The sequence below is a fragment of the Columba livia genome, unplaced genomic scaffold, assembly GCF_036013475.1.
Source record: "Columba livia isolate bColLiv1 breed racing homer unplaced genomic scaffold, bColLiv1.pat.W.v2 Scaffold_102, whole genome shotgun sequence".
NCBI classification, from domain to species: domain Eukaryota; kingdom Metazoa; phylum Chordata; class Aves; order Columbiformes; family Columbidae; genus Columba; species Columba livia.
Window position 1 is genome coordinate 6,266,223 of NW_027043007.1, and position 15,141 is coordinate 6,281,363.

The window sequence follows — 15,141 nt, forward strand, 5'->3', positions numbered from 1 at the left end:
CAGAAACTGTGAAATATTCCCATGATATGCATGGTCCCTGCCCCAAAGCACCATGACTCAGCCTAAGGAGATCTGCAGCTTATTTTTTTGTACTGCCAGCAGATTGTGGAAGTACAGTATAAAAACCATCCTTATGGAGAGATCTTGGTATTTTAGGCTTAGTCTAAGTGTCTCAAGTAGCCGGGGTTTTTGCGTGGGCCTAATCCATACGGTCTTATGGCTTTCCTCCTCGTCTGAAGACGAATGTGCTAGAAACTATAAAGCAAAAACATGTCCTGCAGCCTAGCCTTGCCTTGCCTGTCCTTGCCTGTCCTAGCCTTGCCTTATGTCCTTCTCATCCTGTTCTCTGTCCCATCCTCTCTCACTAAGCCCTCGTCTGGCTGCATGTCTCTTCTTTCCTTTTCTCTCACTCTCCTGCTTCCTGCCTCTTTTCTTGCAATTCCTCCATCTCACTCCTGCAGCCCAACACTACTTTTTATTCTTCCCTCCTTTCTCCTGCTCCCTTCGCTTTCTCCCTCTGTCCCCTATCTTTCTTCCCGACTTGTCTCTTGCAGACTTTGGGCCAAACTGGCCCCAAGTCTGGGCATGGTTTGACAAGTTTTCAGAGGCCTGGCTGGTGGCAGCAGGGACACCAGGCAGTGACAGGCCCGGGGCTGACAGGCTCCCCATCCCCTAGGGGGCGCCTGGCTGCCACACCCAGCTGATATAGAACCTTTGTCACAATGCCCGCTACCGTGGCGAGGATGCGGTGGCTCTGCAGGTGACAGGGACACTGCAGGACTTGGTGTCAGCTCAGCAATTTCTCACTTCCCCTAAGAAGCGGAATTCTGCAAATTGCTGCCTTTGCTCTTGAAAGGATGTCGTCAGGTGGGTGTTTTGGTGTCATACACTGAAAACAGAGCAGAAACTGTGAAATATTCCCATGATATGCATGGTCCCTGCCCCAAAGCACCATGACTCAGCCTAAGGAGATCTGCAGCTTATTTTTTTGTACTGCCAGCAGATTGTGGAAGTACAGTATAAAAACCATCCTTATGGAGAGATCTTGGTATTTTAGGCTTAGTCTAAGTGTCTCAAGTAGCCGGGGTTTTTGCGTGGGCCTAATCCATACGGTCTTATTTCTTTCCTCCTCGTCTGAAGACGAATGTGCTAGAAACTATAAAGCAAAAACATGTCCTGCAGCCTAGCCTTGCCTTGCCTGTCCTTGCCTGTCCTAGCCTTGCCTTATGTCCTTCTCATCCTGTTCTCTGTCCCATCCTCTCTCACTAAGCCCTCGTCTGGCTGCATGTCTCTTCTTTCCTTTTCTCTCACTCTCCTGCTTCCTGCCTCTTTTCTTGCAATTCCTCCATCTCACTCCTGCAGCCCAACACTACTTTTTATTCTTCCTTCCCTTTCTCCTGCTCCCTTCGCTTTCTCCCTCTGTCCCATATCTTTCTTCCCGACTTGTCTCTTGCAGACTTTGGGCCAAACTGGCCCCAAGTCTGGGCATGGTTTGACAAGTTTTCAGAGGCCTGGCTGGTGGCAGCAGGGACACCAGGCAGTGACAGGCCCGGGGCTGACAGGCTCCCCATCCCCTAGGGGGCGCCTGGCTGCCACACCCAGCTGACATAGAACCTTTGTCACAATGCCCGCTACCGTGGCGAGGATGCGGTGGCTCTGCAGGTGACAGGGACACTGCAGGACTTGGTGTCAGCTCAGCAATTTCTCACTTCCCCTAAGAAGCGGAATTCTGCAAATTGCTGCCTTTGCTCTTGAAAGGATGTCATCAGGTGGGTGTTTTGGTGTCATACACTGAAAACAGAGCAGAAACTGTGAAATATTCCCATGATATGCATGGTCCCTGCCCCAAAGCACCATGACTCAGCCTAAGGAGATCTGCAGCTTATTTTTTTGTACTGCCAGCAGATTGTGGAAGTACAGTATAAAAACCATCCTTATGGAGAGATCTTGGTATTTTAGGCTTAGTCTAAGTGTCTCAAGTAGCCGGGGTTTTTGCGTGGGCCTAATCCATACGGTCTTATGGCTTTCCTCCTCGTCTGAAGACGAATGTGCTAGAAACTATAAAGCAAAAACATGTCCTGCAGCCTAGCCTTGCCTTGCCTGTCCTTGCCTGTCCTAGCCTTGCCTTATGTCCTTCTCATCCTGTTCTCTGTCCCATCCTCTCTCACTAAGCCCTCGTCTGGCTGCATGTCTCTTCTTTCCTTTTCTCTCACTCTCCTGCTTCCTGCCTCTTTTCTTGCAATTCCTCCATCTCACTCCTGCAGCCCAACACTACCTTTTATTCTTCCCTCCTTTCTCCTGCTCCCTTCGCTTTCTCCCTCTGTCCCCTATCTTTCTTCCCGACTTGTCTCTTGCAGACTTTGGGCCAAACTGGCCCCAAGTCTGGGCATGGTTTGACAAGTTTTCAGAGGCCTGGCTGGTGGCAGCAGGGACACCAGGCAGTGACAGGCCCGGGGCTGACAGGCTCCCCATCCCCTAGGGGACGCCTGGCTGCCACACCCAGCTGATATAGAACCTTTGTCACAATGCCCGCTACCGTGGCGAGGATGCGGTGGCTCTGCAGGTGACAGGGACACTGCAGGACTTGGTGTCAGCTCAGCAATTTCTCACTTCCCCTAAGAAGCGGAATTCTGCAAATTGCTGCCTTTGCTCTTGAAAGGATGTCATCAGGTGGGTGTTTTGGTGTCATACACTGAAAACAGAGCAGAAACTGTGAAATATTCCCATGATATGCATGGTCCCTGCCCCAAAGCACCATGACTCAGCCTAAGGAGATCTGCAGCTTATTTTTTTGTACTGCCAGCAGATTGTGGAAGTACAGTATAAAAACCATCCTTATGGAGAGATCTTGGTATTTTAGGCTTAGTCTAAGTGTCTCAAGTAGCCGGGGTTTTTGCGTGGGCCTAATCCATACGGTCTTATGGCTTTCCTCCTCGTCTGAAGACGAACGTGCTAGAAACTATAAAGCAAAAACATGTCCTGCAGCCTAGCCTTGCCTTGCCTGTCCTTGCCTGTCCTAGCCTTGCCTTATGTCCTTCTCATCCTGTTCTCTGTCCCATCCTCTCTCACTAAGCCCTCGTCTGGCTGCATGTCTCTTCTTTCCTTTTCTCTCACTCTCCTGCTTCCTGCCTCTTTTCTTGCAATTCCTCCATCTCAGTCCTGCAGCCCAACACTACTTTTTATTCTTCCTTCCCTTTCTCCTGCTCCCTTCGCTTTCTCCCTCTGTCCCATATCTTTCTTCCCGACTTGTCTCTTGCAGACTTTGGGCCAAACTGGCCCCAAGTCTGGGCATGGTTTGACAAGTTTTCAGAGGCCTGGCTGGTGGCAGCAGGGACACCAGGCAGTGACAGGCCCGGGGCTGACAGGCTCCCCATCCCCTAGGGGGCGCCTGGCTGCCACACCCAGCTGACATAGAACCTTTGTCACAATGCCCGCTACCGTGGCGAGGATGCGGTGGCTCTGCAGGTGACAGGGACGCTGCAGGACTTGGTGTCAGCTCAGCAATTTCTCACTTCCCCTAAGAAGCGGAATTCTGCAAATTGCTGCCTTTGCTCTTGAAAGGATGTCATCAGGTGGGTGTTTTGGTGTCAAACACTGAAAACAGAGCAGAAACTATGAAATATTCCCATGATATGCATGGTCCCTGCCCCAAAGCACCATGACTCAGCCTAAGGAGATCTGCAGCTTATTTTTTTGTACTGCCAGCAGATTGTGGAAGTACAGTATAAAAACCATCCTTATGGAGAGATCTTGGTATTTTAGGCTTAGTCTAAGTGTCTCAAGTAGCCGGGGTTTTTGCGTGGGCCTAATCCATACGGTCTTATGGCTTTCCTCCTCGTCTGAAGACGAACGTGCTAGAAACTATAAAGCAAAAACATGTCTTGCAGCCTAGCCTTGCCTTGCCTGTCCTTGCCTGTCCTAGCCTTGCCTTATGTCCTTCTCATCCTGTTCTCTGTCCCATCCTCTCTCACTAAGCCCTCGTCTGGCTGCATGTCTCTTCTTTCCTTTTCTCTCACTCTCCTGCTTCCTGCCTCTTTTCTTGCAATTCCTCCATCTCACTCCTGCAGCCCAACACTACTTTTTATTCTTCCTTCCCTTTCTCCTGCTCCCTTCGCTTTCTCCCTCTGTCCCATATCTTTCTTCCCGACTTGTCTCTTGCAGACTTTGGGCCAAACTGGCCCCAAGTCTGGGCATGCTTTGACAAGTTTTCAGAGGCCTGGCTGGTGGCAGCAGGGACACCAGGCAGTGACAGGCCCGGGGCTGACAGGCTCCCCATCCCCTAGGGGGCGCCTGGCTGCCACACCCAGCTGACATAGAACCTTTGTCACAATGCCCGCTACCGTGGCGAGGATGCAGTGGCTCTGCAGGTGACAGGGACACTGCAGGACTTGGTGTCAGCTCAGCAATTTCTCACTTCCCCTAAGAAGCGGAATTCTGCAAATTGCTGCCTTTGCTCTTGAAAGGATGTCATCAGGTGGGTGTTTTGGTGTCAAACACTGAAAACAGAGCAGAAACTGTGAAATATTCCCATGATATGCATGGTCCCTGCCCCAAAGCACCATGACTCAGCCTAAGGAGATCTGCAGCTTATTTTTTTGTAGTGCCAGCAGATTGTGGAAGTACAGTATAAAAACCATCCTTATGGAGAGATCTTGGTATTTTAGGCTTAGTCTAAGTGTCTCAAGTAGCTGGGGTTTTTGCTTGGGCCTAATCCATATGGTCTTATGGCTTTCCTCCTCGTCTGAAGACGAACGTGCTAGAAACTATAAAGCAAAAACATGTCCTGCAGCCTAGCCTTGCCTTGCCTGTCCTTGCCTGTCCTAGCCTTGCCTTATGTCCTTCTCATCCAGTTCTCTGTCCCATCCTCTCTCACTAAGCCCTCGTCTGGCTGCATGTCTCTCCTTTCCTTTTCTCTCACTCTCCTGCTTCCTGCCTCTTTTCTTGCAATTCCTCCATCTCACTCCTGCAGCCCAACACTACTTTTTATTCTTCCTTCCCTTTCTCCTGCTCCCTTCGCTTTCTCCCTCTGTCCCATATCTGTCTTCCCGACTTGTCTCTTGCAGACTTTGGGCCAAACTGGCCCCAAGTCTGGGCATGCTTTGACAAGTTTTCAGAGGCCTGGCTGGTGGCAGCAGGGACACCAGGCAGTGATAGGCCCGGGGCTGACAGGCTCCCCATCCCCTAGGGGGCGCCTGGCTGCCACACCCAGCTGACATAGAACCTTTGTCACAATGCCCGCTACCGTGGCGAGGATGCGGTGGCTCTGCAGGTGACAGGGACGCTGCAGGACTTGGTGTCAGCTCAGCAATTTCTCACTTCCCCTAAGAAGCGGAATTCTGCAAATTGCTGCCTTTGCTCTTGAAAGGATGTCATCAGGTGGGTGTTTTGGTGTCATACACTGAAAACAGAGCAGAAACTGTGAAATATTCCCATGATATGCATGGTCCCTGCCCCAAAGCACCATGACTCAGCCTAAGGAGATCTGCAGCTTATTTTTTTGTACTGCCAGCAGATTGTGGAAGTACAGTATAAAAACCATCCTTATGGAGAGATCTTGGTATTTTAGGCTTAGTCTAAGTGTCTCAAGTAGCTGGGGTTTTTGCGTGGGCCTAATCCATACGGTCTTATTTCTTTCCTCCTCGTCTGAAGACGAATGTGCTAGAAACTATAAAGCAAAAACATGTCCTGCAGCCTAGCCTTGCCTTGCCTGTCCTTGCCTGTCCTAGCCTTGCCTTATGTCCTTCTCATCCTGTTCTCTGTCCGATCCTCTCTCACTAAGCCCTCGTCTGGCTGCATGTCTCTTCTTTCCTTTTCTCTCACTCTCCTGCTTCCTGCCTCTTTTCTTGCAATTCCTCCATCTCACTCCTGCAGCCCAACACTACTTTTTATTCTTCCCTCCTTTCTCCTGCTCCCTTCGCTTTCTCCCTCTGTCCCCTATCTTTCTTCCCGACTTGTCTCTTGGAGACTTTGGGCCAAACTGGCCCCAAGTCTGGGCATGCTTTGACAAGTTTTCAGAGGCCTGGCTGGTGGCAGCAGGGACACCAGGCAGTGACAGGCCCGGGGCTGACAGGCTCCCCATCCCCTAGGGGACGCCTGGCTGCCACACCCAGCTGATATAGAACCTTTGTCACAATGCCCGCTACCGTGGCGAGGATGCGGTGGCTCTGCAGGTGACAGGGACACTGCAGGACTTGGTGTCAGCTCAGCAATTTCTCACTTCCCCTAAGAAGCGGAATTCTGCAAATTGCTGCCTTTGCTCTTGAAAGGATGTCATCAGGTGGGTGTTTTGGTGTCATACACTGAAAACAGAGCAGAAACTGTGAAATATTCCCATGATATGCATGGTCCCTGCCCCAAAGCACCATGACTCAGCCTAAGGAGATCTGCAGCTTATTTTTTTGTACTGCCAGCAGATTGTGGAAGTACAGTATAAAAACCATCCTTATGGAGAGATCTTGGTATTTTAGGCTTAGTCTAAGTGTCTCAAGTAGCCGGGGTTTTTGCGTGGGCCTAATCCATACGGTCTTACGGCTTTCCTCCTCGTCTGAAGACGAACGTGCTAGAAACTATAAAGCAAAAACATGTCCTGCAGCCTAGCCTTGCCTTGCCTGTCCTTGCCTGTCCTAGCCTTGCCTTATGTCCTTCTCATCCTGTTCTCTGTCCCATCCTCTCTCACTAAGCCCTCGTCTGGCTGCATGTCTCTTCTTTCCTTTTCTCTCACTCTCCTGCTTCCTGCCTCTTTTCTTGCAATTCCTCCATCTCACTCCTGCAGCCCAACACTACTTTTTATTCTTCCTTCCCTTTCTCCTGCTCCCTTCGCTTTCTCCCTCTGTCCCATATCTTTCTTCCCGACTTGTCTCTTGCAGACTTTGGGCCAAACTGGCCCCAAGTCTGGGCATGGTTTGACAAGTTTTCAGAGGCCTGGCTGGTGGCAGCAGGGACACCAGGCAGTGACAGGCCCGGGGCTGACAGGCTCCCCATCCCCTAGGGGGCGCCTGGCTGCCACACCCAGCTGACATAGAACCTTTGTCACAATGCCCGCTACCGTGGCGAGGATGCGGTGGCTCTGCAGGTGACAGGGATGCTGCAGGACTTGGTGTCAGCTCAGCAATTTCTCACTTCCCCTAAGAAGCGGAATTCTGCAAATTGCTGCCTTTGCTCTTGAAAGGATGTCATCAGGTGGGTGTTTTGGTGTCAAACACTGAAAACAGAGCAGAAACTGTGAAATATTCCCATGATATGCATGGTCCCTGCCCCAAAGCACCATGACTCAGCCTAAGGAGATCTGCAGCTTATTTTTTTGTAGTGCCAGAAGATTGTGGAAGTACAGTATAAAAACCATCCTTATGGAGAGATCTTGGTATTTTAGGCTTAGTCTAAGTGTCTCAAGTAGCTGGGGTTTTTGCTTGGGCCTAATCCATATGGTCTTATGGCTTTCCTCCTCGTCTGAAGACGAACGTGCTAGAAACTATAAAGCAAAAACATGTCCTGCAGCCTAGCCTTGCCTTGCCTGTCCTTGCCTGTCCTAGCCTTGCCTTATGTCCTTCTCATCCAGTTCTCTGTCCCATCCTCTCTCACTAAGCCCTCGTCTGGCTGCATGTCTCTCCTTTCCTTTTCTCTCACTCTCCTGCTTCCTGCCTCTTTTCTTGCAATTCCTCCATCTCACTCCTGCAGCCCAACACTACTTTTTATTCTTCCTTCCCTTTCTCCTGCTCCCTTCGCTTTCTCCCTCTGTCCCATATCTGTCTTCCCGACTTGTCTCTTGCAGACTTTGGGCCAAACTGGCCCCAAGTCTGGGCATGCTTTGACAAGTTTTCAGAGGCCTGGCTGGTGGCAGCAGGGACACCAGGCAGTGATAGGCCCGGGGCTGACAGGCTCCCCATCCCCTAGGGGGCGCCTGGCTGCCACACCCAGCTGACATAGAACCTTTGTCACAATGCCCGCTACCGTGGCGAGGATGCGGTGGCTCTGCAGGTGACAGGGACGCTGCAGGACTTGGTGTCAGCTCAGCAATTTCTCACTTCCCCTAAGAAGCGGAATTCTGCAAATTGCTGCCTTTGCTCTTGAAAGGATGTCATCAGGTGGGTGTTTTGGTGTCATACACTGAAAACGGAGCAGAAACTGTGAAATATTCCCATGATATGCATGGTCCCTGCCCCAAAGCACCATGACTCAGCCTAAGGAGATCTGCAGCGTATTTTTTTGTACTGCCAGCAGATTGTGGAAGTACAGTATAAAAACCATCCTTATGGAGAGATCTTGGTATTTTAGGCTTAGTCTAAGTGTCTCAAGTAGCTGGGGTTTTTGCGTGGGCCTAATCCATACGGTCTTATTTCTTTCCTCCTCGTCTGAAGACGAATGTGCTAGAAACTATAAAGCAAAAACATGTCCTGCAGCCTAGCCTTGCCTTGCCTGTCCTTGCCTGTCCTAGCCTTGCCTTATGTCCTTCTCATCCTGTTCTCTGTCCGATCCTCTCTCACTAAGCCCTCGTCTGGCTGCATGTCTCTTCTTTCCTTTTCTCTCACTCTCCTGCTTCCTGCCTCTTTTCTTGCAATTCCTCCATCTCACTCCTGCAGCCCAACACTACTTTTTATTCTTCCCTCCTTTCTCCTGCTCCCTTCGCTTTCTCCCTCTGTCCCCTATCTTTCTTCCCGACTTGTCTCTTGGAGACTTTGGGCCAAACTGGCCCCAAGTCTGGGCATGCTTTGACAAGTTTTCAGAGGCCTGGCTGGTGGCAGCAGGGACACCAGGCAGTGACAGGCCCGGGGCTGACAGGCTCCCCATCCCCTAGGGGACGCCTGGCTGCCACACCCAGCTGATATAGAACCTTTGTCACAATGCCCGCTACCGTGGCGAGGATGCGGTGGCTCTGCAGGTGACAGGGACACTGCAGGACTTGGTGTCAGCTCAGCAATTTCTCACTTCCCCTAAGAAGCGGAATTCTGCAAATTGCTGCCTTTGCTCTTGAAAGGATGTCATCAGGTGGGTGTTTTGGTGTCATACACTGAAAACAGAGCAGAAACTGTGAAATATTCCCATGATATGCATGGTCCCTGCCCCAAAGCACCATGACTCAGCCTAAGGAGATCTGCAGCTTATTTTTTTGTACTGCCAGCAGATTGTGGAAGTACAGTATAAAAACCATCCTTATGGAGAGATCTTGGTATTTTAGGCTTAGTCTAAGTGTCTCAAGTAGCCGGGGTTTTTGCGTGGGCCTAATCCATACGGTCTTACGGCTTTCCTCCTCGTCTGAAGACGAACGTGCTAGAAACTATAAAGCAAAAACATGTCCTGCAGCCTAGCCTTGCCTTGCCTGTCCTTGCCTGTCCTAGCCTTGCCTTATGTCCTTCTCATCCTGTTCTCTGTCCCATCCTCTCTCACTAAGCCCTCGTCTGGCTGCATGTCTCTTCTTTCCTTTTCTCTCACTCTCCTGCTTCCTGCCTCTTTTCTTGCAATTCCTCCATCTCACTCCTGCAGCCCAACACTACTTTTTATTCTTCCTTCCCTTTCTCCTGCTCCCTTCGCTTTCTCCCTCTGTCCCATATCTTTCTTCCCGACTTGTCTCTTGCAGACTTTGGGCCAAACTGGCCCCAAGTCTGGGCATGGTTTGACAAGTTTTCAGAGGCCTGGCTGGTGGCAGCAGGGACACCAGGCAGTGACAGGCCCGGGGCTGACAGGCTCCCCATCCCCTAGGGGGCGCCTGGCTGCCACACCCAGCTGACATAGAACCTTTGTCACAATGCCCGCTACCGTGGCGAGGATGCGGTGGCTCTGCAGGTGACAGGGATGCTGCAGGACTTGGTGTCAGCTCAGCAATTTCTCACTTCCCCTAAGAAGCGGAATTCTGCAAATTGCTGCCTTTGCTCTTGAAAGGATGTCATCAGGTGGGTGTTTTGGTGTCAAACACTGAAAACAGAGCAGAAACTGTGAAATATTCCCATGATATGCATGGTCCCTGCCCCAAAGCACCATGACTCAGCCTAAGGAGATCTGCAGCTTATTTTTTTGTAGTGCCAGCAGATTGTGGAAGTACAGTATAAAAACCATCCTTATGGAGAGATCTTGGTATTTTAGGCTTAGTCTAAGTGTCTCAAGTAGCTGGGGTTTTTGCTTGGGCCTAATCCATATGGTCTTATGGCTTTCCTCCTCGTCTGAAGACGAACGTGCTAGAAACTATAAAGCAAAAACATGTCCTGCAGCCTAGCCTTGCCTTGCCTGTCCTTGCCTGTCCTAGCCTTGCCTTATGTCCTTCTCATCCAGTTCTCTGTCCCATCCTCTCTCACTAAGCCCTCGTCTGGCTGCATGTCTCTCCTTTCCTTTTCTCTCACTCTCCTGCTTCCTGCCTCTTTTCTTGCAATTCCTCCATCTCACTCCTGCAGCCCAACACTACTTTTTATTCTTCCTTCCCTTTCTCCTGCTCCCTTCGCTTTCTCCCTCTGTCCCATATCTTTCTTCCCGACTTGTCTCTTGCAGACTTTGGGCCAAACTGGCCCCAAGTCTGGGCATGCTTTGACAAGTTTTCAGAGGCCTGGCTGGTGGCAGCAGGGACACCAGGCAGTGATAGGCCCGGGGCTGACAGGCTCCCCATCCCCTAGGGGGCGCCTGGCTGCCACACCCAGCTGACATAGAACCTTTGTCACGATGCCCGCTACCGTGGCGAGGATGCGGTGGCTCTGCAGGTGACAGGGACGCTGCAGGACTTGGTGTCAGCTCAGCAATTTCTCACTTCCCCTAAGAAGCGGAATTCTGCAAATTGCTGCCTTTGCTCTTGAAAGGATGTCATCAGGTGGGTGTTTTGGTGTCATACACTGAAAACAGAGCAGAAACTGTGAAATATTCCCATGATATGCATGGTCCCTGCCCCAAAGCACCATGACTCAGCCTAAGGAGATCTGCAGCTTATTTTTTTGTACTGCCAGCAGATTGTGGAAGTACAGTATAAAAACCATCCTTATGGAGAGATCTTGGTATTTTAGGCTTAGTCTAAGTGTCTCAAGTAGCCGGGGTTTTTGCGTGGGCCTAATCCATACGGTCTTATGGCTTTCCTCCTCGTCTGAAGACGAACGTGCTAGAAACTATAAAGCAAAAACATGTCTTGCAGCCTAGCCTTGCCTTGCCTGTCCTTGCCTGTCCTAGCCTTGCCTTATGTCCTTCTCATCCTGTTCTCTGTCCCATCCTCTCTCACTAAGCCCTCGTCTGGCTGCATGTCTCTTCTTTCCTTTTCTCTCACTCTCCTGCTTCCTGCCTCTTTTCTTGCAATTCCTCCATCTCACTCCTGCAGCCCAACACTACTTTTTATTCTTCCTTCCCTTTCTCCTGCTCCCTTCGCTTTCTCCCTCTGTCCCATATCTTTCTTCCCGACTTGTCTCTTGCAGACTTTGGGCCAAACTGGCCCCAAGTCTGGGCATGCTTTGACAAGTTTTCAGAGGCCTGGCTGGTGGCAGCAGGGACACCAGGCAGTGACAGGCCCGGGGCTGACAGGCTCCCCATCCCCTAGGGGGCGCCTGGCTGCCACACCCAGCTGACATAGAACCTTTGTCACAATGCCCGCTACCGTGGCCAGGATGCAGTGGCTCTGCAGGTGACAGGGACACTGCAGGACTTGGTGTCAGCTCAGCAATTTCTCACTTCCCCTAAGAAGCGGAATTCTGCAAATTGCTGCCTTTGCTCTTGAAAGGATGTCATCAGGTGGGTGTTTTGGTGTCAAACACTGAAAACAGAGCAGAAACTGTGAAATATTCCCATGATATGCATGGTCCCTGCCCCAAAGCACCATGACTCAGCCTAAGGAGATCTGCAGCTTATTTTTTTGTAGTGCCAGCAGATTGTGGAAGTACAGTATAAAAACCATCCTTATGGAGAGATCTTGGTATTTTAGGCTTAGTCTAAGTGTCTCAAGTAGCTGGGGTTTTTGCTTGGGCCTAATCCATATGGTCTTATGGCTTTCCTCCTCGTCTGAAGACGAACGTGCTAGAAACTATAAAGCAAAAACATGTCCTGCAGCCTAGCCTTGCCTTGCCTGTCCTTGCCTGTCCTAGCCTTGCCTTATGTCCTTCTCATCCAGTTCTCTGTCCCATCCTCTCTCACTAAGCCCTCGTCTGGCTGCATGTCTCTCCTTTCCTTTTCTCTCACTCTCCTGCTTCCTGCCTCTTTTCTTGCAATTCCTCCATCTCACTCCTGCAGCCCAACACTACTTTTTATTCTTCCTTCCCTTTCTCCTGCTCCCTTCGCTTTCTCCCTCTGTCCCATATCTGTCTTCCCGACTTGTCTCTTGCAGACTTTGGGCCAAACTGGCCCCAAGTCTGGGCATGCTTTGACAAGTTTTCAGAGGCCTGGCTGGTGGCAGCAGGGACACCAGGCAGTGATAGGCCCGGGGCTGACAGGCTCCCCATCCCCTAGGGGGCGCCTGGCTGCCACACCCAGCTGACATAGAACCTTTGTCACAATGCCCGCTACCGTGGCGAGGATGCGGTGGCTCTGCAGGTGACAGGGACGCTGCAGGACTTGGTGTCAGCTCAGCAATTTCTCACTTCCCCTAAGAAGCGGAATTCTGCAAATTGCTGCCTTTGCTCTTGAAAGGATGTCATCAGGTGGGTGTTTTGGTGTCATACACTGAAAACAGAGCAGAAACTGTGAAATATTCCCATGATATGCATGGTCCCTGCCCCAAAGCACCATGACTCAGCCTAAGGAGATCTGCAGCTTATTTTTTTGTACTGCCAGCAGATTGTGGAAGTACAGTATAAAAACCATCCTTATGGAGAGATCTTGGTATTTTAGGCTTAGTCTAAGTGTCTCAAGTAGCCGGGGTTTTTGCGTGGGCCTAATCCATACGGTCTTATTTCTTTCCTCCTCGTCTGAAGACGAATGTGCTAGAAACTATAAAGCAAAAACATGTCCTGCAGCCTAGCCTTGCCTTGCCTGTCCTTGCCTGTCCTAGCCTTGCCTTATGTCCTTCTCATCCTGTTCTCTGTCCGATCCTCTCTCACTAAGCCCTCGTCTGGCTGCATGTCTCTTCTTTCCTTTTCTCTCACTCTCCTGCTTCCTGCCTCTTTTCTTGCAATTCCTCCATCTCACTCCTGCAGCCCAACACTACTTTTTATTCTTCCCTCCTTTCTCCTGCTCCCTTCGCTTTCTCCCTCTGTCCCCTATCTTTCTTCCCGACTTGTCTCTTGGAGACTTTGGGCCAAACTGGCCCCAAGTCTGGGCATGCTTTGACAAGTTTTCAGAGGCCTGGCTGGTGGCAGCAGGGACACCAGGCAGTGACAGGCCCGGGGCTGACAGGCTCCCCATCCCCTAGGGGACGCCTGGCTGCCACACCCAGCTGATATAGAACCTTTGTCACAATGCCCGCTACCGTGGCGAGGATGCGGTGGCTCTGCAGGTGACAGGGACACTGCAGGACTTGGTGTCAGCTCAGCAATTTCTCACTTCCCCTAAGAAGCGGAATTCTGCAAATTGCTGCCTTTGCTCTTGAAAGGATGTCATCAGGTGGGTGTTTTGGTGTCATACACTGAAAACAGAGCAGAAACTGTGAAATATTCCCATGATATGCATGGTCCCTGCCCCAAAGCACCATGACTCAGCCTAAGGAGATCTGCAGCTTATTTTTTTGTACTGCCAGCAGATTGTGGAAGTACAGTATAAAAACCATCCTTATGGAGAGATCTTGGTATTTTAGGCTTAGTCTAAGTGTCTCAAGTAGCCGGGGTTTTTGCGTGGGCCTAATCCATACGGTCTTACGGCTTTCCTCCTCGTCTGAAGACGAACGTGCTAGAAACTATAAAGCAAAAACATGTCCTGCAGCCTAGCCTTGCCTTGCCTGTCCTTGCCTGTCCTAGCCTTGCCTTATGTCCTTCTCATCCTGTTCTCTGTCCCATCCTCTCTCACTAAGCCCTCGTCTGGCTGCATGTCTCTTCTTTCCTTTTCTCTCACTCTCCTGCTTCCTGCCTCTTTTCTTGCAATTCCTCCATCTCACTCCTGCAGCCCAACACTACTTTTTATTCTTCCTTCCCTTTCTCCTGCTCCCTTCGCTTTCTCCCTCTGTCCCATATCTTTCTTCCCGACTTGTCTCTTGCAGACTTTGGGCCAAACTGGCCCCAAGTCTGGGCATGCTTTGACAAGTTTTCAGAGGCCTGGCTGGTGGCAGCAGGGACACCAGGCAGTGACAGGCCCGGGGCTGACAGGCTCCCCATCCCCTAGGGGGCGCCTGGCTGCCACACCCAGCTGACATAGAACCTTTGTCACAATGCCCGCTACCGTGGCGAGGATGCGGTGGCTCTGCAGGTGACAGGGATGCTGCAGGACTTGGTGTCAGCTCAGCAATTTCTCACTTCCCCTAAGAAGCGGAATTCTGCAAATTGCTGCCTTTGCTCTTGAAAGGATGTCATCAGGTGGGTGTTTTGGTGTCAAACACTGAAAACAGAGCAGAAACTGTGAAATATTCCCATGATATGCATGGTCCCTGCCCCAAAGCACCATGACTCAGCCTAAGGAGATCTGCAGCTTATTTTTTTGTAGTGCCAGCAGATTGTGGAAGTACAGTATAAAAACCATCCTTATGGAGAGATCTTGGTATTTTAGGCTTAGTCTAAGTGTCTCAAGTAGCTGGGGTTTTTGCTTGGGCCTAATCCATATGGTCTTATGGCTTTCCTCCTCGTCTGAAGACGAACGTGCTAGAAACTATAAAGCAAAAACATGTCCTGCAGCCTAGCCTTGCCTTGCCTGTCCTTGCCTGTCCTAGCCTTGCCTTATGTCCTTCTCATCCAGTTCTCTGTCCCATCCTCTCTCACTAAGCCCTCGTCTGGCTGCATGTCTCTCCTTTCCTTTTCTCTCACTCTCCTGCTTCCTGCCTCTTTTCTTGCAATTCCTCCATCTCACTCCTGCAGCCCAACACTACTTTTTATTCTTCCTTCCCTTTCTCCTGCTCCCTTCGCTTTCTCCCTCTGTCCCATATCTTTCTTCCCGACTTGTCTCTTGCAGACTTTGGGCCAAACTGGCCCCAAGTCTGGGCATGCTTTGACAAGTTTTCAGAGGCCTGGCTGGTGGCAGCAGGGACACCAGGCAGTGATAGGCCCGGGGCTGACAGGCTCCCCATCCCCTAGGGGGCGCCTGGCTGCCACACCCAGCTGACATAGAACC